This window comes from Sardina pilchardus, chromosome 23 (assembly GCF_963854185.1).
Source record: "Sardina pilchardus chromosome 23, fSarPil1.1, whole genome shotgun sequence".
Classification (NCBI taxonomy): domain Eukaryota; kingdom Metazoa; phylum Chordata; class Actinopteri; order Clupeiformes; family Clupeidae; genus Sardina; species Sardina pilchardus.
The window spans coordinates 12,114,992-12,127,219 of record NC_085016.1 but is presented as its reverse complement, the minus strand read 5'-3'; the positions used below and the strand labels follow the sequence as shown (position 1 = coordinate 12,127,219).

The 12,228-nt window shown below is 41.9% G+C and overlaps 1 long non-coding RNA gene across 2 annotated transcripts in view; it reads right to left on the bottom strand.

Moving 5' to 3' along the window:
* LOC134071366 (uncharacterized) overlaps positions 1 to 6,506 on the bottom strand; it is a 6,858-nt gene extending 352 nt beyond the window's left edge. The window contains exons 1-6 of one of the 2 annotated variants that reach the window (XR_009937058.1): positions 6,340 to 6,506; positions 3,502 to 3,629; positions 2,854 to 2,913; positions 1,061 to 1,102; positions 464 to 592; positions 1 to 264 (exon numbers count right to left, since the gene is read on the bottom strand). The exon at positions 1 to 264 is cut by the window's left edge and continues 352 nt beyond it. This is a non-coding gene — a long non-coding RNA (uncharacterized LOC134071366). The remainder of the gene's footprint in view (positions 265 to 463; positions 593 to 1,060; positions 1,103 to 2,853; positions 2,914 to 3,501; positions 3,630 to 6,339) is intronic. The other variant, XR_009937057.1, reaches the window with a different exon arrangement.
* Between the last annotated feature and the right edge of the window lie 5,722 nt (positions 6,507 to 12,228).

Here is a 12,228-nt window from a genome sequence, read left to right as displayed (position 1 = left end):
ATGTAATGGAATGAGGTGTATGCCCTCGTGCAGCTATTCTTGCTGGGTCCCGGTGAAATCTTGATCTATCGAGCCATGCTTGTGGGTGGCAGGGGGTACATACGGACAGCGGAGCAATCACGACTGGGCCATTACCAACCTGGATCTTCAAATGGCACAATTTGAGTGACAAGTTACTGACATCCGAAACATGCCTGTGTCGCCGCTCAACCCATTATAGCAGCAACAGGGTCACAAATCACCAGAGATGAGGCAAAGTCAGGACTAGACACAGATGGAGAGAGCAAGAGAGAGAGAGAGAAATAGAGAAAGGGATAGAAGTGAAGGTGGGGTGGGGATGGGTTGGAGGTTGCGGTGGGAGAGAAAGTGAGAAAAACAGAACAATTTGATTAAGCACTTCCTCTCCCAAAAGTCACATTCTAATGACAAATGGTGCGCACGCAAGATGGGTTATGCACCTTACCTCGTGTGAAATATTAAAACATGAGTGGACAGGATGGTATGACAGACAAATTGTTGGAATCCAAAAACATCAGTCAACACAGCTTGGTTGAATCAATCTGGCAGAGTCATATTTGACAACATCCTCAACCTACAGGGGAAAAAAACACCTGAGAATTGGTGTGTGAGAGGCAGGCCCTGATTATTGTTTTAGTATGGGAATGGAAAATGTGTGGAACATTTTGTGTTTATTTACTTTGTAATTAACTTGTGTATCATATTCTTTCAGGGGAGACATTACAGACAAAAATTCTGTTTTTCATGCACTGGTCGTTTAGATTTTGGGTTACTCTCCCTGAGAACAGTATTTCCGACTATGGCAAATATTTATTTTTCTTTTGTTTTTGTTTTACGTCAACTCATGTAATTCAATCTGTAGATTGCAATGCAATATTAAAATTGGTGTTTTCTCAAGATAATGTATTCTCATGTTTTCATCAAGATATATCCACCTAAATAACACGTATATTCTTTTTTTACAGAGAAGTTTGTGTAGACATCATCCATATCCTGGGTTTTATAACTTTAATGCACCCAACAAAATATAATTCAGACTTACTTGTTGTATTTTGTGATCTTTGGAGTGATGTAAATAGATACCCTAAAGCCAAAAAACTGTGTTCAATATTCAGATGTAATGTAATTAGCCAGATTTAAGCACATAATGCCTAATTTGCCGTCTGCATATTTAAACAGAAAACTTCTGAAAACTTCAGAAAATCTTAGTGTTAATGCGATTAAACAACTGGGAAAGTTTCACAGTGATACTGTATGTGGCCCATTCGTAATGACTTTACCCTTGTGTCTCACCTTAATTTATGAACTCATTTCTTTAATTAAAAGACATTATATATGGTATTGATCTATTATGCCACTACGAGTGCAAGCTTCACACGGAGATTGATTTTAATTGATTTTGACAGCTATTCTAATGCTGAACCCTGTTATGGTTTTGGATGTGGTTACTGTATGTGTTATAGGCTCTTTACCTTGTGCCTCACTTAGTCTATCTGGTATGTAAACACTGGTACTAAAAAACAACAGCCATGCAGTGCAAAAGTGGAAGCTAATTTGGGCTTCTTTGTGGAAGATCCCCCACTGTTGGAGCTCCCCTACTGTCTTGTCATTCTAGGCCACATAAATACTTGACATGCTCTGACACAGCCTGCTCCCACCAGACTGGTGGCTTCATCTAGGCCATTTGGTCCACACTAACTGGAATCCTCCTACTCCCCACTCTGCGGGGGCTTGGAGCCCAGTTAACTCTTCGCTAAGCGGCGCCCATAATAAGCCATCCTGACGACTGAGTGCTTATTTATTTTTTTCTTTTCCGACGCGATTCTCTCGTCCACCGTGGGACGTTGCCGTGGAGCCCATAAAACATTCATTTGTTTGGAGGATGCATTTCTGAACAGCCCTTCGGCACTCGGAGAAGAGAGGAAAAAAAACAGACACACACACATACACACACACACACACACACACACACAGACACCCGCTCGTACACATTCCAGGAAATGGGAGCAAAACAGCGGCTGCCATCTTGGCTGAAGCCAGGAGAGGAGAAAGCAAAGACAACATTTTGAGGTGTGGGATTAGGGATCTCGGTGCTCTTGGCTGTGTGTTCAACTGCAAATAGGGCCAAAAGAGCAGAGGAAAAAGTATTCAATACCCAGGCTGCAGCCCACTGCACAGGTACGGTGGGGAGGAAAGTATTGCACTTCAACCTTCTCTCTCTCTCTCTCTCTCTCTCTCTGTTTCTCTCCATCCTTCACTCCCACCCACTCTCTCTCTCCTTCTCTCACATTGATCATCTGTTCCCCCTTGATATGCCATTCCATATTACAGTCTCTCTCCTTGAGCACTGCACAACAGGATGTACGCTTCACGTAACCACATATTATTACATTCTCCTAATTTCATGGAATCTCTTCACATTCTCGGTCTGCCCATCGCTTGGTCTGTTTCTTGGTTTGTCTACCCGCTTCTCTATCTCTGTCTTTCTCCTCATCTCTCGTTCCCGCCCACTCGTGCTTTATGCTCGCGCTGTCGTGGTAACAATCCACCTGAAGGTCTCTCCCTGTCTTGGCATCCGAGCATTTGTCTTGTGGGGAGACAGGCCCACCTTGCGAGGTTCACTTGGGGCAATTAATTACAGTGGCAAATTGCAGATGTGAACACAGAGGTCCCCTCACAATAAGAAAGATGATGAGCAATTAGTGGATATTCATCTCTCTCTTGTTTTAACCATATGATTTGGCTCGGAAACGGTACAGTGCGAAGGGGTGCACTTACCTGAATGAATCATAATTTAGAAAATGAAAAGCATAATGCAAAATATTAAATACAAACCTGCGTTGGTTTCATCAAACATCTGGTGGATCGAGATGGATAGATCCAGCCCCAAACTTCCTGAAGAAAGAACACGTAAGTGGTCGATGAGAAAATAATGCGCCGTGGTTTGTTTAGCATTAATGCAACGGCTAGTATTCCAGCTGACGATCTATTAAACATATTCTTATTTTGACATTTCATTTGATGAATCAATAAATAATTATGTGTGATTTATTCCATGCATATTTATTCATATCATTGGCAGACTCTTGTCATCTATCATCATAACCTTTTGCAGGGCAGGAATTTGTCAAGGAGTACATGAAATCAAATATGGAAATGCCGTCATTCTAGTAAAAGGCATGGCTATTGATTAGGGCTCAAAGATGAACCATGGGTAAACAAAATGGTCTGCGGTTGGCAGAAAAACTGTCAAAGAATGAGCCTGGGAATCACAAATCTGGGCAATCCTCAGCTATAATGTGGCAGTGTCATATAATATAACATAATTAACATTGCATCTCTTCACTTTCCTTTTTGGATTTGGCATGCATTTTAAATGTCTTCAGGTTAAAATTCTGCAGTGTGCTCAATATATGAACACATTTCTGAAATTCCCCCTTACCCACCTGACTACCTGTCTACCTATCTACCTACAGAACCTACCGACCAAGCATCCAACCAGTCGATGGAGGGGCTTTTTCAAAGAAAAAATAGAGCCCAAATTGATATGCCAGTTTTTGAAGGTAGCCGTTTTAGTTGTCAAACTCTTACGGAATTCACATGCCCTGGACCTAGAGTGAGCGCAAACAAGAAAATAAAATATGATGAAATGCTAAGCCGAAAAAACCTTGGATGCATTCAGAGAAATAATTTTGCATACATTCTTGACAGCAAGAGTCACAGTGTTCTCCTTTTAAAATGCTGGTTACACAATAAAGGTCTGTCACTGTCACCCATGCACTTGCATTTGAAATGTTTTGAGAAACCTCTCTAATGGACGTCGATAATTCAATCCTCTGTTTGAATGAGGCACCTTCAGGAAGTCCTTGGGTCTGTTGAATAGAAACGACTTGTGTGTTGGCCACCATATTGTTTCTTTGTGGTGTTTGAGTAACAAAATAGTCTGAATAGTCTGGACCAAAGCGAATGATACATTTAGCTTTTGGCTAAATTGATGGAAACAAGATGTCTGAAGTCCCTGGATGACTCTTTTGTCATTATATTCGAAGATTAGGTTGGTGCAAACAGATTCACCTCCAGAAAATGGAGAAGTCACCGATATTTGACTAGGAGCAGCACATTTCATATGCAAAGAAAATAAATTACTCATACATCTGCCACAGAATCACTGCCTGTCTGTGACTCCGTATTTATTGCAATTTCCTCTTTCTGATAATCAAAAGGCAACAAGTCACCCTGAAGAAAAGGGGAAATACACAGTAATATTACACTGTGAAAATCACATCCCTCAGTCCGGACATATGGGTGACATTTCAAATTTTCTCATTATGCACAAATCCCAGTAAGGGTACTCTGGTGATATATTCAGTTAGGCCACTGCTGACATGTCATAGGCGATTCTGCAGTCATACGCTAGCTTGCATATTTATATCTCTCCACTCAACTGCTTACAGTACAGTGCTTTGGTGGGATTTGTGTTTCCTTATGCATACGTCCATAGGGCTTATGGTCAAACGACACAACAGGAAAACACACTTACAGTAGCTTGTCTCCAATGGTCTCTATTCCAAATACTTGTCCACTTGATTTTGGCACCAAAGAGGGTTTGAGTGGTTTGAACAGCTGAATGAATTTGATGAAACCTTGACATTATGGTTTCTATACGAAGCACATCTGCTTCATACTGTATATTGTTTTGAGTCAGACAGATTCAAGGTCACCTTTAAATAATGTACTGTATGGGAAATGGAAATTTTCTTAATCTGCTCTAGGATAGGCTCACTGTTTCCATTCCTTCTAATCTTCTAGAGGATAAAGATGATGTACTGTACAATGCAACCATACAGATGGATGCAGCTATCTAGTCCTGTTCAATCCCTAATTGCATTCCACTGTGTACAGCCCCCGAGACAGTCAACTGAGATGTGAACAAACAGCCAGTGGGGCTGAAATATGAGAGCGACATGGCCAAGAAAATAAAGAATTCTGTGTCAGGAAATCAACATATCAACATTGATTTTTGCAGGACATTGTCATGCTTTTTTTTGGCATACAGGACTATATTAGTTCTGTCACTTTTAAATGTTAGATCATTATATGTTGCCCTCATGTATATTTGTGTTTTTATATTTTTATGTGTGTGAGAGTGTGTGTCATTGTGTGTGTGTGTGTGTGTGTGTGTGTGTGTGTGTGTGTGTGTGTGTGTGTGTGTGTGTGTGTGTGTGTGTGTGTGTGTGTGTGTCATTGTTAGTGTGTGTGTGTGTGTGTGTGTGTGTGTGTCCAGGAAGGGACTTGATGGGCTTTTCATTATCTACATGGCGGTGATGGTTATTAAAGACAAAGTATGTAGCGGAAAGAAATATGGCAGGATGGAGCACAAATTAGATTGTAAATATGCTTCCTAGGCAACCTGTAAACAAGCAGGGTGTTGTTGGGCAACAGCCGGTGGCCATGACTACCGACTAAGCCGAGCTAACACATGTTGTGTATGTTGTGTAGGCTAAATTATACATCAGTGACACAAAGTTTCTAAACTAAGATACAGGTTTATTTGTGGGTTTATGTGAAGGGTAAAGAAAAAAAAACCTCCAACCTAGAAAAACACAATTTGATTATCCAAGTGTAGTAGGCTACTCTAGATTATGTACAGTTCACACACTGGAAATGCCTCAGGCTGAATTCAGAGAGGTGGCCAGCTAGGTGGACCCCAGAGGTGGGTGAAGCATTGATATCTAGCATGAAGTTTCCTTATATGACTCTCACACTGAGGTGTGCCCACTAAAATGAAGGGAATAACATTATTTAGTGTCAGAAACACAGTCTGGCATGTCATAAATAAAGCAACAATAAATTCAACAACAACAAATGAAGTGTTAGAAATACACTTTCCAAGTAAAAGAGACTAGCACAAGTCAGTGTTACAAACACACATTTTCTTTTATAAAACAACACTATTTCTTCCTGCAAACTGGTGTGGACTATACACCAGAAAAGATTTTAACCCTGAACAAGTTAAATGAACATGAACATGAAGGGTAATTTAATTAATTTAATTACAATTGTATGATTATTGCAAAAAAAAAATACTAGATAAATACAGACTATAATCGGACGAAGTATAAAAGAAGTGAGGAAGAAGTAACAGTGACAAAACTCTCATAATCGTGACAGTCGCCATGTAGCTGAAGTCTGGCAAACACAAAGTGGGATATAAACTCAGCGTCAGGTGCAAATTCAAACAGAGGCCACCCGACACCGGCACCCACACATGCCGCTAGGCTAGCAATTGCCAAGCAATCAAGAAAGCAGAGCGGCACAAACCTGAATAGAGCAGACACTCTGCGGCACCCACAGCTAGATCATTCTGTTCTTTTGTGTTATCTGTTGTCCAAGGGTCATGTGATGTTGAGAAACAGCTGTGATCCACAGTAACCAGCTCTCGAGCAGGAGATGGCCCTCTAAACACACCATTTAGATGTGAAATTCTATAATCTCCATTTGCAAAGGGGAGAAAAAAAAACTGCTGCTGTTTGCACATTATGAAGGCTTAAGCAAATCTGGCCTTGAGCACAAATGAGTCACCACTAATTTATGTCAATATTTGCTTACACTCAACTTGAACCCCCATTTGGCATCGTGTCCATAGTGAGTAGAGGACCTTTGTTTCATCTCGTGCCAAATGTGTGCTTTTTTCGGGGGTGGGCAGGGTTGAGGTGTTGTACATTTTCTGCTTAAATGGAAAATGGAAATGAAAGTGCAGAAAGAAGACGTGTTGTTGAATCTGGAGAGCAAAAAAAATAAAAAAAACAGGAAACAGAATGAAAGTCTGTGGTCCAAGGCTGAATGAGGGAGTATTTGATTCGCCAGAGCCACAGGCTAAGCAGAGAGAAGAATCTTCATCTTTTTTTTTCCCCTTCGCCCATTTCTCTGACTCCTGCAGTGGCCACTTTCTTTATTGCTGCGAATGACAACAACACCTAAAGAAACACTTTCAAAGAGAAGCACTCGCAAATTGAAAACACTATGAAAAATGGATTTTTAGGCCGGCCCTTTGAGGAAAAGACAAATAAATTACTCCATGAATCTGGTGTTATTTACTGTTTGTACCTGCAGTGCTTTGCGTTGTGCAGAGAAAATCATAGCTATTGAAAGCTGGATCATTCAAGGAGCAAACACACAACTTTTACAGACTTCTGAAATATACTCATATTTGGTGTAATACGTAGGTCACCGCTGTTCAACTTTTTATCATCACATTGTGCATTTGTATATGTATACTGTATGTATAGGAGCCTTTGAACATCAACATAAAAATATGACTATATCACTTTCAAAACAACTAGTAGCATACGAGTCATGTTATGTGTGCAAGGGAAATAATTCAAACACAAACAGGTAAATACTGTAATGTTTCTATTCAACATTTGAGTTATACTAATTTCTGTAATTAGCAGAATCCGTATAGATTGATCTGTTGATAAGACGGATGTGTAGAGGAGAGACACATGCTAATAATACTAATGGTGTACATTGTTCAAAATATCATTGTGAAGGTACTGTAAGACTGAAAATATTAAAATTCAAAAGCTTCACCCACATATCTGACCAGGGAGGCAAACGCCATCTTATCAGAGGACCACTTACTGTATTCCTTGCATGTAGATGATGCTTTATGTCCTACGCTGTGAAATGACATACTTGGAAATGACAACCTAGTGATTCATGATGCACATAATCAATGCTGGATCAATACGGCATGTGTCTCCTGAATCAGATAATGGCATGTTCAGTCACATGTTACAGGTGGGTGTTGCCGGCATGTCATGTTCAGAACTGCACGAGGGTGGGAGGCAGGCGACACACAAAGAGGCCACTGTGTCACATATAGTCAGAAGAGGACTTTTTTGGAGTGTCTGGCCGGAATTAATGATTCATGATTCCCAATTATGCCCTAATTCAAAGCGGTCTGTGCGGAAGTACCACCAGAGGCGACCACGCGACGCTGACCCATTGGCAGTCATGGACAGACGCGGCAGCTGTCAGTGCGGCCTGGCCAAAACAACAGGCAATTTGTGACATCGCAAACTCCCACTCTTCCTCCCCTCCGCAACCCCTCTATCCCTCCATCTTTCCATCCCTCTGCCAAACTCTCTTTTCCCTTCCTCCCTCCCACCCATCCGCACCCCCTCCAACCTCCCCCATCCCTCCCTCCCCCCACAATAATGGTTTTACAAATCACTGCGCCGCACGAACACAATTCATTCCATGTAGACCACGGGGAGCAATACATTTTTTATGTTATTAAAAATGGGAGGAACAAGAAAAAAAAACAAAAACAAAAATCAATGGGAAAGCATCTTGATTTTCTTCATTTGGACGGAACGTAAAAGCTGGCGGGATGATGGAAAAAGCAAAGAGTGGTTTCAGCAATCTCTCTCTCTCTCTCTCTCTCTCTCTCTGTCTATCTCTCTCTGCTCTGCCCCCCCTTCCTTTCCTCTTCTCTGTTTTCTCCAAATCGGTCAATACAATCTGCCGAAAGTTTTCATTTATCATTCCATTTTAAGTTACAGAACAAGAGGAAAAAGGGGCTTCGATGAGATCCCGCATTCATTAATGAAAGGCATCTATTACTGTCACAGCACAATGGAGTTAACGTAAATAAATGAATTCTAAAACCCACTTAAGCGTGCTTTATTATGAGGGGAGCAAGGCCTAATTGTGTTTCTCATAGGCTCAGATAAATTCAGATGTGCCAGCCTACCGTTGCCTCTCATGAACACGGCGGTGCCAGGGAAAGGAAAGCTGGAATATATCACTAGGCCTATTACAACCAGGGATAATGATATTAAGCTTGAAAGGGAATATATTATACTAAGCATAAATTCCTTAATGTCTGACAGTGTGCTGCAAGCTTAATTTTAACCATCTGCCATATAGGGATGGCCACCACAAACTTGATATCATTTATTTATTTATTCATCTATCTATCTATTTTTAAATCTCTAACAGTGATTGTTCCTTTAGTTTATGGTCATCAACAAAGAGCCTCTAATTGGATTTAAGGGAGTGACGTAGTTTGGCCGACTCCTGGTGTTGATAAGTAATGCCTTCTGGGAACATTTGGATGAGAGTCCTCTCAATAGAAAGGTGAGGAGCGCTCTCTCTCTCTCTCTCTCTCTCTCCTCTCTCTCTCTCTCTCTCTCTCTCTCTCTCTCTCTCTCTCTCTCTCAGAGAATCATTTTCTATACCTGTTCAGTCTTTTTTCACTTCTCTGCTCTAGTCCTTATTTCATGGTTTCTCTCATCAGAGCCCTGTCTGGTCTCCTGCCCCTTGCTTGACCACTCTGAGTGAAAGCCCTACCTAACTCAGATTATTCCCCCCTGGGTTCACACCAGGGTCACATCAGGACATCTTCTTGTTCAACTCACAGGCTTTATGAGGCTGTCCCACACTTTGAACAATTTCTGTGAAGTAACTATACTCTATTCCCTGTGCAGTGTGTGTGTGTGTGTGTGTGTGTGTGTGTGTGTGTGTGTGTGTGCGCGCATTAGGTTGTCCAGATTATAATGGATCACATTTTATAGGCCTACATGAATTTCTCTGCACCAAAAGTATTTTTATTCAGAAGTTCAACTGCTTGTCATTAGATAGCCTAAACCAGAAAATAGTCTACTCATAGCACTTTAATAGTGCGTGCAAATCAGGCCTTTCCATAACAGTTGTTAGGCCTATAGCCTATTTTACGCCGACATGATTTTTTATGTATAAACTAAACTTGGCCATTAAGGAAACACAATGATTGTGTTGTTGTAGCTTTGTGCAACACAGACATCAGCAACGAAAGCCATCTTATGCATGCGACCAATCACAGCGCTTTCCCTGTCCTCGCGGCACACTCATTTGTGCTGTTTAGTGGCGTGTTCGTAATGTCCCGTAACAGCCCGAGCCTCCGTATCAACAATGAATGAAAATTAGCCTATTATCAATGCACGTTAGCAATTTGCGCGAAAAGCTGCATATGTAGTATCAAATATAATAATAAAATATGTTAACTTCAGAACTGTATATGGAATATAGAGTCATATGGAGTAATACAGGCCCTATGCTCGTTTCGACATGCAATATCAGTGTGTTACACAACTTCTGACTTCAGCAGTTGGAGTGTTCATAAGGACTGAAGGCTTTGTTCAGTCACTGAGTTATTGCCTCTTTCAAAAAGACATGAGTGAGGGGAACATGAAGTTGAAGAACATGAAGTTCTTCAACAACTACATTTCAAAAGGGAACAGCAAAGACAGACAGAGAGAGAGACAGAGAGAGAGAGAGAGAGAGAGAGAGAGAGAGTTATTTATCATTTAACCATCACACAGCCTGAACTTGATGAGCTGCACAGTCAAAGGGACTTCTGAGGATGGGGACTTCTTTGGGGAGGGGTGGGGTGGAGTGGTTGTTGTGTTCTGAGAAGTGTCTGGCCAAGAGCTTCCTTTTATGACAGTACCGCTCCATCCAGTGTCCTGCCACTGATTAATTTATGCAGCTGTCAAATCATCCCTCTCTCTCTCTCTCTCTCTCTCTCTCTCTCTCTCTCTCTCTCTCTCTCTCCCTCTCTATTGCTCTCTACCCTTCTCTTTCTCCACTTCTACCTCTACCAAATCTCTTACTCCACATCTTTAGCTCTCTCTTCTTGCTTCTCTCCTTCCATGCCCCCTCTCTCTCTCTCTGTCTCTCTCTCTCCTGCTATATTTTTTGCTGCCTCACATTCAATCATTTTTCACTCCATTTCCTGCAACTCTCAATCCATTCCTTACCACCCCCTCCCCCTCCCTCTCCCCCTCGCCCACCTCTCTTGTTTGCTACCAATTCTGGACCAGCAATCCAATTTATATTGTTACATACATGCATCTTGTTGGCAAATTGAATTGAATCATTCCCAAGTTTTAATATCGCATGTGGGCCAGGATAAAAATAGCCAGGCAGATGGATTGTTTTGGCTGGAACTGGTCACCAGACCACCTCCACTAACTTAAGGATAAACAACACAAGGGCAAGATTATAGAGTCTGCTGTCTGGCTATTTGACTATTTTGATCAACATTTCTGGCTGCTCCTCATGAAGTTCAGCTTCATGTTATGATTATAGTAATACAAATGCTGGCAGAACACATACCAGTGGATAGCATTTAAGTTCCTTGAACTCATAATGATTATCACAGCACTGACTAAATATCCTTGAGTTGTGCATGTGTGTGTGTGTGTGTGTGTGTGTCTGTGTGTGAGGAAGAGAGAGAAAGAGAGGGATACCGCCGGTGTCATTTAAATAATGAGGGCCACGAAACAAAGTAAAACAATCTATACCAGTCGCAGAGAAGACGATCCAAATTGCTGCCTAAAAGTCTGTTTGTACAATACATTTGAAAGATCTGTAAACATGGGAAAGAGTGACAATCGAAGCACGACTAAATTGCCGGTTGTCTGCTCCCCCTTTTGTCAGACGAGACGAGTGGGGGGCCTGGCACCCGACAATTCAATAATCTGGATCACAACACTTTGCAACGGGAGCCATTTCCTGACTATGTCATCCAGTGCCAGCGCTTTTAGTAACTGCTGGCGTTTTATTGGCCCCAGCCTCTCTGAGGAAAAAAAAAAAAGTCATTTAAGGCCAAACTGCAAAAAAAAATTTGACACGGATTACTCACAAAGGCATCATAAGGATGTCCAGTTTGTGGCCAATGGAACGTATGAGGGGCAAAAGCTCAATTGCCAGACGGCATGATAAAATGTGACCTTTTTAACCAGTCGTCTGCTGGTTAAACAGGCAGTCATCATCCTTGCCTCGCCCCCTACTGCAACCCCCCTCAGCTCCACGAGGGCCGGGGTGCATGAAGGCAAAGAGTTAACGATGCAGTAAACATGACTGCACCAGCTCAGAGACACACAAACACACACACACACACAGAGGGGGCGAAGAGGGAGGGAGGGAGGGAGGGAGGGAGAGAGAGAGAGAGAGAGAGAGAGAAGAGCGAAGAGAGAGGGAGAGGCATCTGTTTTCTCTGGAGGTAAAGACAGGGAGATAGAGAGCTCTAAACAGAATCGAGTCTCCCAGCGGGACCACCGGAGGTGAACAGAGTCCGAGTGGAGACGATGGAGAGACAGAAAATATATCTGCGCGGGTTTATGACCGGACTGTCTACAGCAATAGAAAGAGAGAGAG